The sequence below is a fragment of the Ictalurus punctatus genome, unplaced genomic scaffold (genome assembly GCF_001660625.3).
Source record: "Ictalurus punctatus breed USDA103 unplaced genomic scaffold, Coco_2.0 Super-Scaffold_100068, whole genome shotgun sequence".
In the NCBI taxonomy this organism is placed as follows: Eukaryota; Metazoa; Chordata; class Actinopteri; order Siluriformes; family Ictaluridae; genus Ictalurus; species Ictalurus punctatus.
Genome location: NW_026521091.1, coordinates 1363828 through 1386607, shown reverse-complemented (window position 1 = coordinate 1386607; position 22780 = coordinate 1363828). Strand labels below are relative to the sequence as shown.

Below are 22780 nucleotides of genomic sequence, written 5' to 3'. Positions count from 1 at the left end.
GCAGGAAGTGACCACTGCTGTCCAGCAGCTCGCACAGGGAAGAGCACCCGGAATAGATGGAATACCAAACGAGCTGTACAAGCATTTTTGGGGACTCCTAGGTGCAGACCTGCTGGACGTCTTCAAGTGTTCGTTCACCACAGGAAGGTTACCAGTGAGCTGCACAAGAGCGGCTTTGACTTTGCTGCCAAAAAAAGGAGACCTGGGACTCCTGAGGAATTGGAGACCCGTGGCACTTCTTTGTAGTGACTATAAAATCTTATCAAAATGCCTGGCTAACAGACTAAAACAGTGCATGCACACAATTGTACACAGAAATCAATCATACTGCATACCGGCCCGCACAATAATGGACAACATCTTTGTTGTTAGAGACGTTATAGAGCTATGTAAATGGAATTCTTGGGATTTAGGTCTTCTTTCGTTAGATCAAGAAAAAGCTTTTGATAAGGTTGATCATGAATACCTTTTTCAGGCACTTGAAGCCTTTGGTGTGGGGAGAAATTTTTTATTGTGGTTGAAAATGTTTTATTCTGAGGCTTTTTTTACACTCAAGGTTGGAGGGGGTCTTAGCTGCCCAGTTAAAATGGGAAGAGGAATTAGACAGGGGTGCCCGTTATCGGGCCAGCTTTACAGCCTGGCTATAGAACCGCTGCTATGCCGCCTTAGAGCAGAACTACGGGGATTGTCCGTGAGCGGAGTGCAGGAAAAGCTGGTCCTGTCTGCATACGCAGATGACGTGACAGTTTTTATAAAAGATCAGGATGATATACAAACACTGACTCGCAGCCTAGAAATGTACACAAGAGCTTCTTCAGCACGCATTAACTGGAATAAATGTGAGAGTCTTTTAATAGGGCAGTGGCAGGAACATGGCCCTCCTACATTACCCGGAAATCTCCAGTGGGGAAAAGCTGGGTTGAAATACCTGGGAGTGTTTTTAGGAACACCAGATTTTCAAAACAGGAACTGGGAGGGGGTAGTGGAGAAGGTGGGTGCCAAGTTGTCTCAATGGACCTGGGTTCAGCCCCAGTTGTCCTATAGGGGGAGAGTACTGGTTGTCAACAACCTGATTGCCTCCATGCTGTGGCATCGGTTCGCTGCCCTCGACCCCCCAGGGTTTTTGATCAAAGAAATTCAGAAGAAGATTGTGGATTTTTTCTGGGCTGGACAGCACTGGACTCGTGCCCCTGTTCTCTACCTGCCATTGCAGGAGGGGGGGCAGGGTTTGATTGACCTGTCAAGTCGAGTCAAGACTTTCCGACTGCAGACGGCACAGAGGCTACTCTATGGGGAAGGGATAGTGTGGGCCAGCACAGCCTGTGCCCTACTTCAGTGTATTGAAGACCTGGCGTACGATAAACACCAATTCGTGCTGAATCTGAAGGAAATGGACCTATCAGCTACAACAATTTTTTACCAGTCTGTCCTGAGAGCCTGGTCTTCAGTACTGAATATCAGCAGGACTGGTGCAGACTTTTTTCCCAACATAGAAGAGGAGCCGTTGTTCTACAACTCGGTGATACGATCCAAAATGTTAGAATCAACATATCTTCGACAGCGCTTACGGAGAGCAGGACTCACAAAAATCAAGAATCTGAGGGCTGGCAACAGATGGAAGACGGCTAGAGAACTGTGCACTGAGACGGGGGTACTGTCGGGCCGCCTCATTCAGAGACTGTTGGGAGAGGTGGTCTCTGCACTGCCCTCCCTTTTCAGGGAAGCATTGGGACAGGACCGAGAGGAAAATCAGCAGGCCTTTTCACCTCTACGAATCTCCGCGGCAGTAGAGGGGAATCAGCGAGAGGAAGGAGCTCTTTTATCCTTTAAAACACCGTCACTGACAACTTTTGAGGACGCCTCGAAGAAAGTACTGTATGAAACATGTATCAAAGTTGGGCACAGAGGTGCTCTGACAGGACTGAAAGAGTCACACTGGTCAGGGCTGTTGGAACCAGACTCTTCCCCACGAGGATGCTGGAGGTCCCTGTACAAACCGCCCATAGAGAAGCGCACAGCTGATCTTCAGTGGCGGATAGTGCATGGGGCCGTGGCCACAAACAGACACGTGGCACACATGGACCCCACTAGGGGCAGGGAGTGTCTCTTCTGTGGCGAGGAAGAAACAGTAGAACACTTGTTCTTGCACTGTCAAAGATTACAAAGGTTGTTCTTCCTACTTAGAGCCTGGTGCAGAGGGCTGGGCGTTACATGGGCAGAAAGCCTTTACATATATGGGCCAAAGTACGTTCCAAAAAATAAAGCTGTGGTTCTACTAAACTTTATAATAGGCCAAGCCAAGCTCGCTATCTGGCTTTCAAGAAAAAACAAAATGCAGGGAGGAGGCACTCAGGAGGCGGAAAAACTGCTAACTGCACTAGTCAAAGCGAGACTCAAAGTTGAATACGGTTTTTTTTTAAATGACTCGTAGGCTGCGGGAATTCTTGGAAGTTTGGGCGGTTGGGGAGGTCTTATGCTCTGTAGGTGCAGGACTTTTAAGCTTTCATTTTTTTAAAAAAAAGGGTGGGTTGTGAAATAGGTACTTTGTGTTTTCTTGTCTCTGTCTCTCCCTCTCTCTCACTGTCTCTTTCTATCTCAAGACTTAAAGTTGTGGGCAGTTGGGGAGGTTTTATGCTCTGTAGGTTCAGGAGTTTTAAGTCTTAATCTTTTTTTTTTTAAAAAAAAGAGCGGGATGTGAAATAGTTACTCTTTTTTACTTTGGGTTTCGTGTCAACTTATATATATCCTTTACTATTTTTATTACTATTAATATATATATATTTTGTTTTCTCTCTACATTTTTAAAATTTATTTATTAATTTATTTATTTTATTTTTATGTATCAATGATTTTTTCCTTGTCATTATCCACCATGTCTCGAATTTTGGAGGATTTCCAAATGACTGAATAAAAAGGACAATTTAAAAGTCTCTCTCTCTCTCTCTCTCTCTCTCTCTCTCTCTCTCTCTCTCTCTCTCTCTCTGCCAGTATCAGTGTCCTCCAGGAGTGTTTTTAATTAAATTCTTTTATTTTATTTTTATACCACACTGTGGTATCGACTTGTATATATTTTCTGTTTATATTACACTAATTATATATATATATATATACACACACAGTATAACGCTGTATTTCCAAACAGCATGAATAATTTCTTTTTCTCGAAACTCTACAACAAATCCACGGACACTTAATATCGGCCATATCAGTAGACTTGGGTGTGAGCAGAACTTGGTCGGCCGTGTCAGTAGACTTGGGCTTGAGCAGGGCTTGGTTGTCCTGGTTAACAGACACTTGGGACAGTAACTGGGCTTTGCAGTGGAAGAGCAGTAGAATGCTTCCTGGAGACCCAGTTTTTTGCAGGTAGGGCATTGTAGCTTGGTCTCCCTCCTGCAGCCCTCAGACATGCATGTCAGTGCCACCTCCTCCACATTGGCTGGAACCTGAAGCAGATCGGTGGAGGCTGACCTGTCAATCCCCTCATAATAGAGCTTAAAGGGCAGGTCAGGCTGGGGCTGTCCATTGACTCTCCACCCCAGTAAATCCAGACCATGAAGCTGCCCTGGCTGCGTGAACTCCTCCATAAAAAGTTCTGCAAATTGAGTGACATCCTGGAGGGCAGAGGACTCTGCTCACCAGCTGCTTCGCCCAGTCACGGGCCGGTCCGCAAAACCTGGACACCAAGAACCCGATCCACTGTCTCTTAGTAGGCTTGGGATACGCCAGGCTGCAGAAATATTCCTGGCAGCTGAAGAGGAACTCCAGCGGGTAGCTGCTCAATCCCGCTGTCTCTGGCGGCAGTTCAACGGCGTACCGTTGAGGGAACTGCACGGACAAGAAATGTGAGGTCAGTAATCAGAACGTTTCCCGATAAGGTATTGTCCTGCTACTCCCATTGTAGCGTGATGTCTCCCTTGTCTTCCTGCTGCATCCATGTTACGGCAGAATATTCTGTCACATTTCGTGATGCAATGAAGATAAGGTAGGATGCAAGTGCAGTATGAACAGTTTTATTGAGAGACACACAGGCAGGTAAATCCAAACAGTAATCCACAAACATAGTCCAGTAACATGCAAAGTTCAGAGGCCACGCCTCCTTCACTTTGACTGAGACACAGGACATGCCTCCTTCACTATGACTGAGACACAAAGGCCACACCTCCTTCACTGGGACTGTCTCATAAGCCACACCCCCTTCAATAGGAATGAGGGATGAACAGTGGTAAAGGAGACATATTTGATAATGTAAGTAGTAATAATCAGAACTCTGTGTGTGTGTGTGTATGTGTGTGTGTGTATGTGTGTGTGTGTGTGTGTGTGTGTGTGTGTGTGTGTGTGTGTGTGTGTGCGTGCAGCCTGTGCTGTCTCTGCCTTGCTGTGTGAGGTGGCAGAATGTGGAGGAGGAGAGATGGAGTTTGATGTTGCACTTGGTCAAGAGAAGCTGACTGAAACAAGCCTACAGCTTACACACCTACTGCCAGCTGGGTATATACCGGTGAGTCAGACCGGTAGCTCCGAAAGTATTGGCACCCATCGTGCAAATGCGCACCACTTATTAAATCATGTCATGATCTTAAACATACGGGGATTCTGTATAAAACAATATTTTTCTTAAGGAGTGCTTTATTTCCTGCAAACGTATTGGCTCTACTACAGATAACATTAATCACCGCCTCCCCCACCACCAACAAATCAGGCCCAAAGCATCACTTTACAGATTTCACAATGGCTATCAGGTGCTTTTCCTTATATACAGTCCCCTTTCTTGATGATTTTCAAGGCTGAAAAGTTTAAACGGCCCACGTTGTACTCAATGCTGTTTTAAACTGCTAATATAGAGTTCCTTCTGAAACTATTAGAACAGATGATTCATTTGTTTGTGCTATACACCAAAAACATTTGGGTTTGAGATCAAACAATGAGATATGAGATGAAAGTTCAACTTTTATTTCCTGGAAAAAGGAAATGTATAGGAACAGACAAGTCTTGAAGTAAGTTAAAATAAATAACACTTAATATTTGATGCGCATCCCTTGCTTGCAGTAACTGCATCAAGTGGTATGGCCTGTGTTTCTGCTCTCAAAGTGTCTGAGACCTTCACCCCTACCCTGTGGAGGTTGTTGTTGATGTCACTAACTGTTGTTTTGTCGGGTTCCTTCATAGCTCTCACAATGTTTCTGTCATCAGCTGCTGTTGTCGTCCTTGGCCGATCCATTCGGTGTCTGCTGCTCAGTACACCAGTGCTTTCTTTCTTTTTCAGGATATTCCATATTGATGTAGTGGCTATGCTCCAATGTTTGAACAATGCCTCTGATTCTTTTTCCCTCTTTTCCCAGCTTCAAAATGACTTGCTTTTCTCCCATAGACAGCTCTCTGATCTTCATGTTGGCTTATCCTTTTTAACAACAGATGCAGTCTTCACAGGTGAAACTGAAGGCTAAAACCAAAACTAAGAGTAGATGTTCAGCGCTATTTATTGTTTAAACAGTCAATTTAACAGGACACACCTGGGTAACAAGAAACACTTTTCAGTCACATGTTCCAATATTTTTACTCGCCTACAAATTGGCTGGTGTGATACAAAACGTGCTATGTTCTATGTCGGTTATCACCTCTACATGTAAATACCAGGAAATAAAAGCTGAAACTCTCGTCTCATATTCATCTTTTGATCTCAAACTCAAATGTCTTCAGTCTACAGCAAAAGAAAAAGAATTGGTCTTGTCGTTCCAGTAGTTTCAGAGGGACTGTATCTTTCTGTCCATATAAAAGTTGTTCGTTAATAAGAATCTTTCTCGTTCGAGCAATGGTAACAGTTCCTGTAGTTGTTGTGGCTGAAGTTTTCCCCGCTTCAGAAGTGGTGCTGTGATGGATGGATGATGTTTGTGTGTGTGTGGAAGATTTATATAAATATCTACTTATATAACTATCACGGACTTCCAACCCACAAGCAGACAAAACATTAGATCAGTTCAAAATAAGTCTGAGGCAAAGCAAACTAACAGACAGGCATCACTGCAGTGCGTGACGCTGTTTTGTCTCAGAGGTTTGTCAGAACCGCTGTGTTCCCCACAACGCAGTGCAGAGTGCCCTAGAAAAAATGTTGACTAAATTCTTAGTGTATACTGACGACTGAGTGTTCTTCAGACTGTTTTCCTCATTATTTAAGTGCATTTCCTAAGTATTCACCCCCCTTTCAACTTCTGACACCTATTGTGGATAAAAATGACATGAAATAAACATAAGGGAGACCTAGTATCCAGTAAAGGGGAGAAGAAGAAAAGACGGGCACCAAGACACACAGAAGCGGTGTGAGGCGGATATTGACTGATATTGAATATTGAATTGGATTCACACTTTACTTAGATCTTTAAGAGTAATACACTATGGTTTATTAGTCAAAAAGTCAAAAAGAAGTGTACGAGCTGAGGAGTGATAACACACACACACACACACACACACACACACACACACACACTCGTACAGTCAAGGGCGGGCAAGTAGACATAACACACACACACACACACTCTCTCTCTCTCACACATACTACAATAACTTTATAAGAATAATAAAAAGGAATATTAAGATATTATAAGGGTAATATCTTATTATTATATATATATATATATATACTCTATAAAAAACAGAATAATAGGATATGTGGGACAGTAGATGGGTAATATAATGATATTATGAAGTAGGAAATACAGTAAACCGTTTTTCAAGCAGTATAACTATATATAAAATAGAGATATAGAGCAAATATGAAAATAAATTATAAACTAGAAATACAGGCTCGCAAGGAAGGCCTTAATGTTAAGAGAGAACCATGAGGAGCCATTTATAAGGGTGGCTGAGTCAAGCTGCCCCCCCGTGAGATAACAGTAAGACCAAGGTCACTCTAGATTGTTTTGTCTCTCCACTTTTTGATTCTACGGGTTATTCAAATCCCTTGGTTTCGATTCTCTGGGTTACTGAAATCCCTTAGTTTTGAGTCTCTGGGTTATTGAAATCCCGTGGATTTGACTTTCTGGGTTATTAGAAATCCATGGGTTTTGATTCTATGTGTAATTTGAAAACCTCTGGTTTTGATTCTATGTGCAAGTGGAATAACCCTTTTCTTGAACATAAGAGTAAGGTAGATGAGCTCTTTTTTAACCCTATTGGTAGTGAGATCATACTCTTCTTGAAACATATGGGTTATTTACTGTGTAAGTTCAGTATAAATACTGGAGCTCAAGCTCAGGGTATCAGATCACTTCTGAGAATTCTCATCGGTGTGGATCTCGTGTGGTGGAACGGAACCAATAAAGCTGGACCCTTGCTTCTTCTCACTCATGGCTGGTGTATTTTTTCTATCTCCAACTGGGTTCAGAGGTAGATGTGAGTATTGGCTTCTAAGTTGAATTTTAAGTGCTTTTGGGTAATAGGCTAAATTTGAGCCAACACACCCCATCCCCTAACCCCACCCCACACACACACACACATACACATTTTGTAGTGTTACCACCACCATGCGTCACAATGGGGATGTTGTCCTCAGGGTACTGGGTTTCTGCCAAATGGCAGACTCAGTCTCAGATAAGCTTTCCTCACACGTTTTCAGAGTCTCCGACATGTCTTCAAGTAAACTTCACACAGGATATCGTACAAGTGTGCCATAAATATGTTTATCCTGTGAACAGCTTCTTCCACGGTTCCATTTGCGATCGCAGAAACGAAAGCAGAATCGAGCAAACGCCGCAATATTCGGAACAGCTTGCAACGTTTTAAACTTACCGCCGATTTTCTGCAGATCTGGGCCAAGATTTCCTCTTCGATTCATGTCCGTCAACATGAGTAACAGCTAAAAGGTCTCGTTTACCAACAAACATCACCGCGGAAGAACGCGCAAAACAATTTTGTGTGAAAAACAACGTAAATTTGAAAAAAGCCACAGAAAAATCGAGCATTTTGGGCCGCAATAATCACAATATAAGTAAATAAATGTATATAATGTATATAAATAATTATAAAAACCCTCCGAAATCCTGTACAGACTGGATTACAGTGTGTTTCTCTTGTACCAGGTGCTGATGGAGGACCGGCAGAGTGAGGCGGTGTACCTAGAGATCAGTCCTCTTTTCCTCCAGGCCGAGAACAAACACAAACTCTTCCAGTTCGTCTCGCAGTTCCTCTAAGGCTGACGCAGGAGAAACACACGTCTACACCGCTCTAGGTTTAGTTACAAAATATCAGTGTTTCTGGTAATTCGCTTGGAGCAAAATGTGTTCTTGAACGTGGACCTTTAAAAACTGCATTTGGTTTCTCTCTTTCTTATGAATGTAGTTAGGAAATGTTTGTTGTGGTTTTCAGTTTTGCACTGAAGCTATGAGCTTAATGTGCTGTAGCTAACAAGTGAAGCTTATATCTAGCGGTTTAGCATCATGAAACCTAAAGCATTATGCCTTTACTACTAGCAGCTAAAAATTCTTTATTTGTATAGATAGATTTCTAAACCAGTGTGTGATGATTTAAGCGTTCACTTTCCACACTGTTGACAGTTTAGAGCCTTGTAGCTCTAGTGCAAACTGAAGACTGAGCTCTGAGCTACATGTTGTGTGTTAAGTGTGTTAATGTCATTCGATATAATGCTGATGGTAGGCTTTGAGTGAGAATATTGGTAGGATTTTGAGTTGATCAGAGCTGTTAACCAATAAGAGAGCAGGATATTGGTCATTGTATTCAGTTTAATTAGTGAGTGTTTGACAATGTTGGATTGTTAGGAAGCTAACGAGTTCTTCTCTGGTTTCTGTTTGATGAAAATTGTTGCTTTATAACGTTGCTTTGTTTGATTTGGAGAGACGAATACAGATTTTGTTCTGCACCGTCACTCAATCCGGATCTTTCTTTTTCCACGTTCTCATACATGATGCTGTTAACGATGAGTGACGGAGCTTAACCACTGACCCTCCAATCAGCTCCTGATTATCCGCTGGTAATGCCGCCAGCCCTCTTGGGACACCGTAGCAATCCCATAACCCCCCTCTTTCACCCCACACAAGTACATATATAGACAGACTCTTTCCACATGCAGCACGGCAAGAGAGATGCTGACAGAGAGAGATAGTTTGTATATATTGTAACCGTAGTTTTGACAGGTATAGGTCAAAGGTCAAAAAGATACACATTCTAACTCTCTATATCTAGATCAAAGGTCATGATCATAAAAATATGAATAGTTATGTTAAATCTGGATCACATCCATTCGTGACCATACATGGTGCGGCCATGTGTTTTTCTGCCCCACACACGTTGCACACTCATGTTTTTTCTTTTCACATAGAATATGAAACTCTCTGTGGTAGGTCATAAAAATATGTATAGTCATGTTAAATCGGGTTCCCATGCATTCCAGACACATATGTTCTCATAACTGGTACGGCCATGTGTTTTTCCGCCCCCACACACGTTGCACACATGGTCCTTCTTTTCACATAGAATATGAAACTCTCTGTGGTAGGTCATAAAATATATACAGTTATGTTAAATCTGGTTCACATCCATTCGTGACAGAAACGTTGCTAGTTATGTTAAATCGGGGTCCCATCCATTCCTGACACAAATGTTACTATACATGGTACGGCCATGTGTATTACACATCCAAACAAAAATATGACGCACACAAACGCACTTTATTTTCACATTATTTAAAAGGAATTTAAGTGTTATGTACTAAATTACCATAATTATGAACACAAGTTGTTAAGTTGACAATCATTTTTAAAATTATGTTTCTCCATTTAGATTGTCTGCAGTAGAATGCAGTCTTTTAAACCAGGAAAAATGACTGCCTTTAAGTTGTATAACATAGTAAGTAAAATCCAGCGTGATTTACATTACAAATCTCATACGTAACATCTCTGCAGGATTTATAGACGTTAAAGCACTGAATGAAATGAGCAATATAGACTAAAAATAAACACTCTGTGTCTACTACTTTTATCTCTCATAGAACTATCCACAGTCCAAAGGCTGTGGAGCTAGAAGGCTACGTGTGCGAATGACAAAAGATTTTAAAAAATAAAATAAAATATGTATCAATACATGAAATTAGATTACACAATGTAGTTGAGGTTTACATGAATAAGCAGAAATGTAATCATGCTTATCTTTCCTATAGCACACATGAAAAGCCCTCTCTAGATGAACAGATTTGTCAAATGAAACTTTTTCCTTCTTATCCACTGCTACGGTAAACTAAAGAGTGGATATTCAAATGACACTGCTAAATATGACTAGCATTAGCTACGTGTACTAGTGCAAAATAGTCCATCAAATGTATTAGCAGGTGTAGCCTATACACGAGTCCACTATCGGTCACATCGCTATTGAGAACATGCCCCAAATTCATTGCTTTAGTAGAATTTAATGGTAAGTGAAATGATAATCACATTGTAATGTACTTAGTATTTGTTCAGTCTACAGGTCCTCGAACACTCTGTTAAATGAATAAATGTAAATGTACTATGACGTAAATTTTGTTTTAAATCAATTAACGCAGAAATTACACACAATGTTAAGTTGATGTAATTATCAACATTATTATGTCAACACCACTCATCAAAATAATGTGTACAACTTTAAATATTTAATTAATTCAATAAATTAGAATTTTTATCTTGCAACCACACATTAAATTTAGATTGTGGGGGTTTGTTTTGTATAGCTCCGCTGTTAGAAAATACACGATGGTTGAATGTGAACATAAATGAGCAGAATGTAAGCTTGTGAAATAAATTAAACTTTATTGATTGCACTTTTTGAGAAAATGGCATGACTTTGAATAAAAATGTACTGAAATAAATACTCTAAAACATTGATATACCCGAAGAAATGTAAAAAAGAAAAAATAAATAAAAAAAAACTTTTTACATACCTTCTAAATAGGTCCCTTTAGGAGGTAAACGTTTTAAAGACGGTGTTTTATAAGAAATGCGCGTATTACATGCCTTCTAAACCTAACCCTTTAGGATGTAAAATGCTGCTTAAAAGAATCGAGAGTTTTGTTTAAACTAGAAGACACATTTTCCGGGGAATGTCTTGTAGGCCTATACACAGTGTCCTACACATCTGAGGTGTGTGTGTGTATGTGGGTGTGGGGGGTGTGCGTGCGTGTGTGTGGGTGTGTTAGAGAGAGAGAGAGAGAGAGAGAGAGAGAGAGAGAGAGAGAGAGAGAGAGAGAGAGTCGAGTGTTTCCTGGGGGTTTGCTGACCAGAATGCTTACATTGTGTTTATGTTAATGAATTAAGGTACGAGTCGTGTGTTTTAGGGTTTAACGATCCCTACCAATGTGTACATTTGTGGTTTAAGTGAATCTTTGTTTCTGAAATTACTTCTGTGGTAATTATCAGTTTGTGTAACTAATCTATCAGAAAATACTAGACCTGGTGACTGAATGTGGTAGATGTATTAGAATTTTGGACATGTTATGCATGTGTAGCTCCCTATGTGTATGATCTATGTGTAATCCTTCTGTCAAGAAATGAACAGACTGAGGTTTGTGAAATAATTGAACTGTTTATTGGCTACGTTGTTGAGAAAAACACTGTGATGTGTAAAACATTTCTACAGTCCTTCAAGGCTGTATGATGTCGTTGTTCTCTTTTACTGAAAGAAAGGTCAAAACCATCGGTGTTATTCGTTGTGGAGACTGAAGTGACAATATGTCTGAAGAAAATGAAAATATGTATTACATATCCTACCTTCTAACCAGGTTATATTTAGGGTGAAAAAAACTTTTTTCTTTAAAGACAGTGTTTTAAAAGAGTCGTGCATTTTGTTTAAACTATAAACAAGATTTCAGAAAATGGTCCGCCAACGAGGATACTTACACAGAACTGTCGCTAAATACATAAGCTTTTGTCTATGCTCTGACATCCCATGTCCCAGCAGTACATTTATGACCTCTGGTGACCATGTGGGTGTGCGGGGGGTGGGTGTGAGAGAGAGAGAGAGAGACACAGGTGTTCTTTTGGGGGTTTTGCTGACCATAATTCTTACAAATGTGTTTGTTAATGAATTAAAGGGAGTCGTGTGTCTCAGTGTTAAAATAGTGGTTAAGAATTCGTAGTTAAAACACAGAAGAAACTCTGCAACGATCTGTTACAATGTCTGCTCCGAGAAATCCTAATACCCTTAGAAGATTGCTGTGTATTCACCAACAAGAGGACCTGTTGAAATGAGAGAGGACCTGACTTTTGCTCCAAAAATTTTTTTTTTTTAAAAACCAAGAGGTTAGTTTGACAATTTATTAATGAAGGTAATGTAAAGACGTTGTTGTTTAACCCTGAGCAGGGCGTCAACAGCTCCAAAGAACCTGTCTTAAGTACGAGGTTTTAGTTAGGAGGTAGAAAAACATTTAAAGATGATGTTTTAAAAGAAACAAGTGTTTCATTCTTAATGGTAAAAAAGAAAAGTGTTTGTACTCCAATATGAAATAAAACGGCGGAGACACACTGAGTACATTTTATTATTCAGAATGACACGAGGATTTAATATCATCTGTTTATTCTAATTAACAATGTGCCTCATTTATAAAACTGGATATGAACGGGTTTGTGTGTAAATCGTTTGTACGAGCATTTACACAAGAAATTTGGTGTTCATGAAAATCCTGTTCATTCGTGTTCTACTCGTGCTCCTGAGTGTGTGTACATTTATACATAAGAAGAAGTCTTTATTTAATCACATATACATTACAGCACAGTCAAATTCTTTTCTTCACATTTCCCAGCTTGAGCCCCAGACTAACGAATGTAAACCTTGACTTGATCAACTTCAAATCATATCTTTTGCATGGATTACTGCAATTTCATATACATCTCACAAAAGTGAGTACACCCATCACATTTGTGTAAATATTTGATGATATCTTTTAATGTGACAACACTGAAGAAATGACACTGTGCTACAATGTAAAGTAGTGAGTGTACAGCTTGTGTAACAGTGTAAATTTGCTGTCCATCAAAATAACTCAACACACAGCCATTAATGTCTAAACCACTGGCAACAAAAGTGAGTACACCCCTAAGTGAAAATATCCAATTTCGGCCCTAAGTGTCAATATTTTGTGTGACCACCATTATTTTCCAGCCTTGCCTTAACCCTCTTGGGCATGGAGTTCACCAGAGCTTCACAGATTGTCACTGGAGTCCTGTTCCACTCCTCCATGACCACATCACGGAGCTGGTGGATGTTAGAGACCTTGTGCTCCTCCACCTTTCGTTTGAGGATGCCCCACAGATGCTCAATAGGATTTAGGTCTGGAGACATGCTTGGCCAGTCCATCACCTTCACCATTACATCACCTTCATTTTGAAGGGACAGCAAATTTAAACTGTAATATCCGCAGCAGTAGTGCACAAGTCATTTCTTCCTAATTTTTTATTAACTTTTATTGTATACCTAATTGCAATAAAAGTTATTTGCCAGATTCAGATGCTCCTAAACAAATTATTATAAAGTATGAGTTGGTAACTGATCAACAAAGACTGTACTATCATTTCTAATATAATGCATTAAATATGGACCACTATTTTCACTGAAATATTTCAGAGATTTTTTTTTTCACTACTTTACACTAAATGTCTAATATTCTGTTCTGTTGGAAATATGCCTGAACTGATATCCCCATCCCACCCACCCCCAGATCAGGAGTGGGTAAAGACAGACTGGTGATCTGATCTATATTATATATACGTGTACCATAGATAACGCCTCTCTGAATGCCATGGTGGGACGTTCCCGAGTTGAAGTACTGTACAAGTCCTAAGCATTAGATCACCCCAATTACTCTTGTATACTCTTTCCATACCGTCGTGATCTTTGCCTGACGAAACCATACACAAATCATAATTGACATTTGGGGCCTAATTCTAAAATCACCACATACCAAATGCACAACCGTTTTGTCTTGCTGCCATCACAAAATAATAATGTTTAAACCTTAAGTAACAGGGTCACAGAGGGTGTATATATTTTTCCACACTACATGAAGTTTGGGGATCCTTATAGACTGTGGAACAGAAATGTACTCAGTGTGTCTCCGCCGTTTTATTTCATATTGGAGTACGACCATTTTTCTTTTTTACCATTAAGAATGAAACACTTGTTTCTTTTAAAACATCATCTTTAAATGTTTTTCTACCTCCTAACTAAAACCTCGTACTTAAGACAGGTTCTTTGGAGCTGTTGACGCCCTGCTCAGGGTTAAACAACAAAGTCTTTACATTACCTTCATTAATAAATTGTCAAACTAACCTCTTGGTTTTTAAAAAAAAAAATTTTTGGAGCAAAAGTCAGGTCCTCTCTCATTTCAACAGGTCCTCTTGTTGGTGAATACACAGCAATCTTCTAAGGGTATTAGGATTTCTCGGAGCAGACATTGTAACAGATCGTTGCAGAGTTTCTTCTGTGTTTTAACTACGAATTCTTAACCACTATTTTAACACTGAGACACACGACTCCCTTTAATTCGTTAACAAACACATTTGTAAGAATTCTGGTCAGCAAAACCCCCGAAAGAACACCTGTGTCTCTATCTCACACACCCACCCCCGCACACCCACATGGTCATCAGAGGTCATAAATGTACTGCTGGGACATGGGATGTCAAAGCATAGACGAAAGCTTATGTATTTAGCGACAGTTCTGTGTAAGTATCCTCGTTGGCGAACCATTTTCTGAAATCTTGTTTATAGTTTAAACAAAATGCACGACTCTTTTAAAACACCGTCTTTAAAAAAAAAAGTTTTTTTCGCCCTAAATATAACCTGGTTAGAAGGTAGGATATGTAATACATATTTTCATTTTCTTCAGACATATTGTCACTTCAGTCTCCACAACGAATAACACCGATGGTTTTGACCTTTCTTTCAGTAAAAGAGAACAACGACATCATACAGCCTTGAAGGACTGTAGAAATGTTTTACACATCACAGTGTTTTTCTCAACAACGTAGCCAATAAATAGTTCAATTATTTCACAAACCTCAGTCTGTTCATTTCTTGACAGAAGGATTACACATAGATCATACACATAGGGAGCTACACATGCATAACATGTCCAAAATTCTAATACATCTACCACATTCAGTCACCAGGTCTAGTAATTTCTGATAGATTAGTTACACAAACTGATAATTACCACAGAAGTAATTTCAGAAACAAAGATTCACTTAAACCACAAATGTACAGATTGGTAGGGATCGTTAAACCCTAAAACACACGACTCGTACCTTAATTCATTAACATAAACACACTGTAAGCAGTCTGGTCAGCAAACCCCCAGGAATCACTCGACTCTCTCTCTCTCTCTCTCTCTCTCTCTCTCTCTCTCTCTAACACACCCACACACACGCACGCACACCCCCCACACCCACATACACACACACACCTCAGATGTGTAGGACACAGTGTATAGGCCTACAAGACATTCCCCGGAAATTGTGTCTTCTAGTTTAAACAAAACTCTCGATTCTTTTAAGCAGCATTTTACATCCTAAAGGGTTAGGTTTAGAAGGCATGTAATACGCGCATTTCTTATAAAACACCGTCTTTAAAACGTTTACCTCCTAAAGGGACCTATTTAGAAGGTATGTAAAAAGTTTTTTTTTATTTATTTTTTCTTTTTTACATTTCTTCGGGTATATCAATGTTTTAGAGTATTTATTTCAGTAAATTTTTATTCAAAGTCATGCCATTTTCTCAAAAGTGCAATCAATAAAGTTTAATTTATTTCACAAGCTTACATTCTGCTCATTTATGTTCACATTCAACCATCGTGTATTTTCTAACAGCGGAGCTATACAAAACAAACCCCCACAATCTAAATTTAATGTGTGGTTGCAAGATAAAAATTCTAATTTATTGAATTAATTAAATATTTAAAGTTGTACACATTATTTTGATGAGTGGTGTTGACATAATAATGTTGATAATTACATCAACTTAACATTGTGTGTAATTTCTGAATTAATTGATTTAAAACAAAATTTACGTCATAGTACATTTACATTTATTAATTTAACAGAGTGTTCGAGGACCTGTAGACTGAACAAATACTAAGGACATTACAATGTGATTATCATTTCACTTACCATTAAATTCTACTAAAGCAATGAATTTGGGGCATGTTCTCAATAGCGATGTGACCGATAGTGGACTCGTGTATAGGCTACACCTGCTAATACATTTGATGGACTATTTTGCACTAGTACACGTAGCTAATGCTAGTCATATTTAGCAGTGTCATTTGAATATCCACTCTTTAGTTTACCGTAGCAGTGGATAAGAAGGAAAAAGTTTCATTTGACAAATCTGTTCATCTAGAGAGAGCTTTTCATTTGTGCTATAGGAAAGATAAGCATGATTACATTTCTGCTTATTCATGTAAACCTCAACTACATTGTGTAATCTAATTTCATGTATTGATACATTTTTTATTTTATTTTAAAAAATCTTTTGTCATTCGCACACGTAGCCTTCGAGCTCCACAGGCTTTGGACTGTGGATAGTTCTATGAGAGATAAAAGTAGTAGACACAGAGTGTTTATTTTTAGTCTATATTGCTCATTTCATTCAGTGCTTTAACGTCTATAAATCCTGCAGAGATGTTACGTATGAGATTTGTAATGTAAATCACGCTGGATTTTACTTACTATTGTTATAAAACTTAAAGGCAGTCATTTTTCCTGGTTTAAAAGACTGCATTCTACTGCAGACAATCTAAATGGAGAAACATAATTTTAAAAATGATTGTCAACTTAACAACTTGTGTTCATAATTATGGTAATTTAGTACATAACACTTAAATTCCTTTTAAATAATGTGAAAATAAAGTGCGTTTGTGTGCGTCATATTTTTGTTTGGATGTGTAATACACATGGCCGTACCATGTATAGTAACATTTGTGTCAGGAATGGATGGGACCCCGATTTAACATAACTAGCAACGTTTCTGTCACGAATGGATGTGAACCAGATTTAACATAACTGTATATATTTTATGACCTACCACAGAGAGTTTCATATTCTATGTGAAAAGAAGGACCATGTGTGCAACGTGTGTGGGGGCGGAAAAACACATGGCCGTACCAGTTATGAGAACATATGTGTCTGGAATGCATGGGAACCCGATTTAACATGACTATACATATTTTTATGACCTACCACAGAGAGTTTCATATTCTATGTGAAAAGAAAAAACATGATTGTGCAACTTATGTGGGGTGGGAAAACATATGGCCGTACCATGTATGGTCACGATTTGGATGTGAACCAGATTTAACATAACTATATATATTATTATGACCTACCACAGAGTGTTAGAAAGAACATGTGTGCAACGTGTGTGGGGCAGAAAAACACATGGCCGCACCATGTATGGTCACGAATGGATGTGATCCAGATTTAACATAACTATTCATATTTTTATGATCATGACCTTTGATCTAGATATAGAGAGTTAGAATGTGTATCTTTTTGACCTTTGACCTATACCTGTCAAAACTACGGTTACAATATATACAAACTATCTCTCTCTGCTGACGGACAGGGCTGATTACTATAGTGCACCAGGTGCTGAGTAAGATCTCAAGAGACACACACACACAGGTGAACTGCACAAGGACCTCCTGCACACTCACGGAGAAGGCGATCGATAATGTCGAGAGAGATTCGCAGGTTGGACAACCCACTAATACAGTAATAATAATCAACAGAGCTCTATCTCCTGGAAGATCACAGCACCTGCACTCTGGACCAATCATTTCTAGTGCACACAAATCTGATTAGGATTTCAGAAACGTCTAGACATTAAAGCATTTCAACGGTGAAAGGGATTTATTTTAATTTTTTCCATCTCCGTAGCTCAGATAAAAGTCAGCCAACCGTGCAGGAGTCACACCACTGTGTTTCGGATGAACCCGATCTCCTCGATCTGACACTCCACGACGTGTCCTTTCTGTATTCCTTCTGAATTATAAAGAATCCCCCCCCCCCCCCCCCCCGTAAGTAGCTGTCTGATGGGTCATGTTTTAGAAGCAGTACAAAGAACTAATCAAATTTAGTACTCAGGTGTAGTCATGAGGTTTGTTTTGATGGAACATTTAGTTCAAAAGCTAATTAATTAGAATTTTATGCAAAACAATCCTTTTTTTGTTGGCGGGGGGGGGGGGGGGGGATTGCGAGTTTAAAAGAAATTAGCACTAAGGTGTGTTCAGTTGTTGGTTATAAAAGAAACACTTCAGCCGGCAAGATGCGTTTGCAATCTAAACTTGGACCCAAATTATTTCGAAACATAAGCACATGATTATGATTAACACAACAGTGTATACACCAACACACTGTAAACACTCGTGCAACACTGCAAGGCCACAGACCTTAAAATAAAAATATTTCTGATGTGGTGCGTTAACGATAACGCCTAATCAGAAAGCTTTCTGACTTCATATTAATTTTGAAGAACGCTGTACTTTGTGTTTCCTCTCTCCAAAAGTAATCTCAAAGGATACGTCTGTACAGATGTTCCTGCCTCAGTAGGAGATAACTCCAGAGCTGTTTTCAGACTCATTTCTCTAATCGCTTAGTTCTGCACGGTCATCAAACAACAGACGTGATGAATGACTTTCTAAACCAGTCATCACCAAGGGCACCTCTTAACGTTTCTGAGGATTTCGGCTCACCAAAACTTATTGCGCCCCTGTCTTTTATGTATATTTACTCAAGGGGATTAAATGAGCCACGGTGTTTCTCCATCACCATGACCAGGTCATATTAGTCTTATAGAGATTCACAAAATTGGAAAATGGAGAACAAGCCTACGCAGTGTAAGAAACTGGAAACTGAGCTCACCTTTAGAAAGATGGGTGGCTTTCTGAACACGCCCACTCCTGGAGGCGTGCCTGTTAGAAACACGTCGCCTGGGTACAGAGTCACAAACCTGCCTTCAAGACAAATGAACAAAGCTGTACAGAAGACACTAGGGATGCAGTAACAATACACCAATGTCTCAGTGCTCACTGATCTGAACTGCTCCCACATGCAACAGTTTCTCTGCACGGTCACATTACTGCTTAATGTGCTGCACGATTCACTGAGCACAGTATCAGACCTATACCAGTACTGGTATCAATGCATCCCTAGAAGAGTCTGAACATTGAATCTGAACACTGCTGTAAGATCAGGTCAGTGAAATATGTTCACCACCATGCGCTGGATACTTACTGCGAGACCCACACCACCACCTTCTCCGTCTTAAAGATCAGCTGGATGGTGTTGCTGTCCTGAACTACATCACCGTTTACCAGGCACCGGATCCCCAGATTGTGGACGTCTGATTTAAAAACAGCACATTACAGCTCTGACTCACAGCCTCATGGTTTTTTTACGTTCACAACAATTTTTAGTTCAGGTTTCCATCTCACCGGCCCCCCACCTACCCTTCAGTGCTTCTGTGGTAACAAGAGCAGGCTCTAGTGGACAGAATTTGTCGAATGTTTTTCCCAGCAGCCACTGCTTGCCGTTCTTCATCTGCCAGTCACGAGCGCTGACCTCACTGGCTACGGTGAAGCCGGCAACGTGACCGCGAGCGTCCTCCTCCTGAGAATAACAGGCATGAGCGCGAGACGCCTCTTTTTTATAGGAATGAATTTCTAATTTGGCATGATTTTTGTCCTCACACCAAACGTAGCCAAGATAAGTTTCATGTCTGCGGTTTGCTTCATTAGTTTTTGCACTGGAGCTGTGACAATAATGTAGCTAACAGATGGAACAAATAGGAAGTCTCTCTCATGCACATTTTAACAGCTAATATCGATCTTTAGACAACAGGACAATGTTTTATCATGTTTGAGTCATTTAGTTGTTAGTTATAGACTAAATTTAGTCAGCTGAACCTGATCTAAACCTTAAGGACTGAAAGTGACTGGAAAATTTTCCATAAAGTACTGGTCGGCAAGTTCACCTATCAACAAGAGGTCTAGGCCTGAAAAAGGCTGGGAGCGGTTTCCCTTCCATTGAGCCTTTTGTAGCAAGGCAGTTAACAGCTGCTTGCAAAATCACAGGCAGTCTCTGCTTTTCCACTGAATGTGGAAGCCTGGCTCTTTCCTTCATCAAGAAGACAAGAGTAATGATGCACGTGACTCGAGGTTGCAGCTTGTAATTCCCCACCTCCAAGCAGGAAAACGCAAAGAAAACGCACCCTCAACTTGAAATTGCCATTCGTCAACAGTGGGAAGTCTTCTCATCTACCAGTTCCTTCCCTGTTCACCGAGTGACGTCGAGTCAGCATGACAGATTCTGAACTAACAAAGTGGCACTTACCTTAGTGGTTATTTGCTTTGGATCAGGGTTGTCCAGTCTTATCCAGAACGGGCCAGTGTGGTTGCAGGTTTTCATTCTAACCATGCAGAAGCCACACTTTAGTCTATTGAAAGCCAAGATCAGCAGATCAAACAATTGGAATCAGGTGTGGCTCCTGCTAGATTGGAACGAAAACCTGAAGATTGGACAACGCTGCTTAAGACCAATCAGCATATAGACATCTTTGCTTATTAAATATAAAACACTAACTATATAGATGACTGATTGCGGAAAATGTACACCTCTCATCACAGTTTGCATGCTAGCTTGTCGCTAACAGAAGACAGACACGGAGAGACGGCATTTTCTTACATTTTCGCCCCTGTTCACGGGTCAAACGTGCCCTGGTGGATAATGATGTGTTTACAAACAGCAAAGAACCACTAACAACACAAGTGGGAAGCAGAAACAGTTCTAGGAGGCCTGCAGAGAATCTTATGGCACATTCTGTTGACTAATTTATTTTCAGGTAGGTGATCCCTTCCTTCTGTGCCAACTACCATAAAGTACCTCAAGTAGCTACCGGTTTCAATCCGTGCATTGGCCGGGAATCAAACCCAGATCTACTGCTTGGAAGGCAGCTTTTTTTTTTTTTTGATTGATTGGGTCCCCTTCAAACCTGTATCCAATCTTTATCCCAAAAGAGGATGTTGTGCAGAGATCATGAAAACACTTATCCAAATAAAAAGCTTACAGCACCTAGTATCCCCATTCAGTCTCCCAAGCAAGTACTAACCAGGCCCAACTTTGCTTTGCTTCCGAGGTCAGATGAGATCGGGCTTTGTCAGAGTGGTATGGCCGTAAGCAATAGCTGCCACGAAATGGGGCCTATTTAAATAGTGTAAGCAAACATCTGACTGACTGACTGACTGACTGATTGATTGATTGATTGATTGATTGATTGATTGATTGATTGGGTCCCCTTCAAACCTTACTGTGATTTCAGCTGTGTGGCAACAGTTCAGGGAAGAAGCACATGTGGGTGTTATGGTCAGGCGTCCATATACTTTTGGTTACATAGTGTATTATGTTTATGCTGTAATGAAGATTCAGTGAACTGCAGGCTAGTGACTGATTTCAGCACCAAGGACAGCACCAACTGAGGCCTGAGTCACTATGAGAGCCTGAGAGAAACAAGTCTCTCTCTCTCTCTTTCTTTATCTCTTTCTGTCTGTCTGTCTGCCTGTCTTTCCATCTCTCTTGATCGGTCTCTGTCTCACTCTCTCAGTGTATGTGTGTCTCACTGTCATCTCTATCTCTGTCTCTCACTTTCTGTCTGTCTGTCTGTCATTCTCTCTCACTTTCTGTCTGTCTGTTTTTCTCCCTCTCTCTTTCTGTCTGACTGCCTTTCTGTCTCTATTGATCTGTTTCTGTCTTTCTTTCTTTCTCTCTCTTGCTCACTTTCTCTGTGCAAGTATGTCTGACTGTATTTGTCTCTGTCTCTTTCTCTCACTTTCTTTCTGTCTGTCATGAATGAATGAATGCCTTTTATTGTCACTATACACATGTACAATGAAATTAAGAGCCTCTCCTTTTTTGTTCCGTGCCAACATGTACATAAAATAAACAAGAAGAATAAACAAGATAAATAAGATAAATAAACAAGATAAATAAACAGATAAATAAACAAGATATTGGGGTGGATGGGGGAGGTACTATGAAATGCACAGTTTTGAGACACCCTGTAACGTCTCCCTGAGGGCAACAGATTGAACAGATCAAAGCCAGGGTGAGAACTGTCCTTAATGATGGTTTTTCCTCTGCTGAGGCAACGGGAGGTGTAAATATCCATCAGGGAGGGGAGAGGGCAGCCAATGATCTTCTGTGCTGCTCTTACTACTCTCTGAAGCCTCTCCCTGTCTGCTGCGGTGCAGCTACTCTACCACACCGTGATACAGTATGTCAGCAGGCTCTCGACCGACGAGCGGTAGAAGATCAGCAGCCGATTGGAGTCCAGATTGTACTTCCTGAGAACCCTCAGGAAGAGTAGCCGCGTTTGAGCCTTCTTGATAACCGCTGTGATGTTGTCCGTCCAGGAGATGTCTGCAGAGATTAGGACACCAAGAAACCGGAAGGTGTGGACCCTCTCCACACACTCACCATTAATGAAAAGGGGGGCCAGCTCAGTGTTGTGCTTCCTGAAGTCTACAATGAGTTCCTTGTTTTTCTTGGTGTTTGGAGTCAGATTGTTCTTTGAACACCAGGCTGCCAAGTTTAGGACGTCCTCTCTGTAGGCTACCTCCTCTCCTTTTGAGATGAGTCCGACCACTGTGGTGTCGTCAGCAAACTTGATGATAAGATTGTTGTTGTGGACTGGACTACAGTCGTATGTGTAGAGACAGTACAGGAGGGGGCTCAGCACACAGCCCTGTGGAGAAC

The 22780-nt window shown here is 40.5% G+C and overlaps 2 pseudogenes; both read right to left on the bottom strand.

Annotated features, from left to right (window-relative positions):
• LOC128630834 (NACHT, LRR and PYD domains-containing protein 12-like) overlaps window positions 1-22780 on the bottom strand; it is a 181098-nt pseudogene that overhangs the window by 35600 nt on the left and 122718 nt on the right.
• LOC128630899 (uncharacterized) lies at window positions 21089-21207 on the bottom strand (annotated as a pseudogene).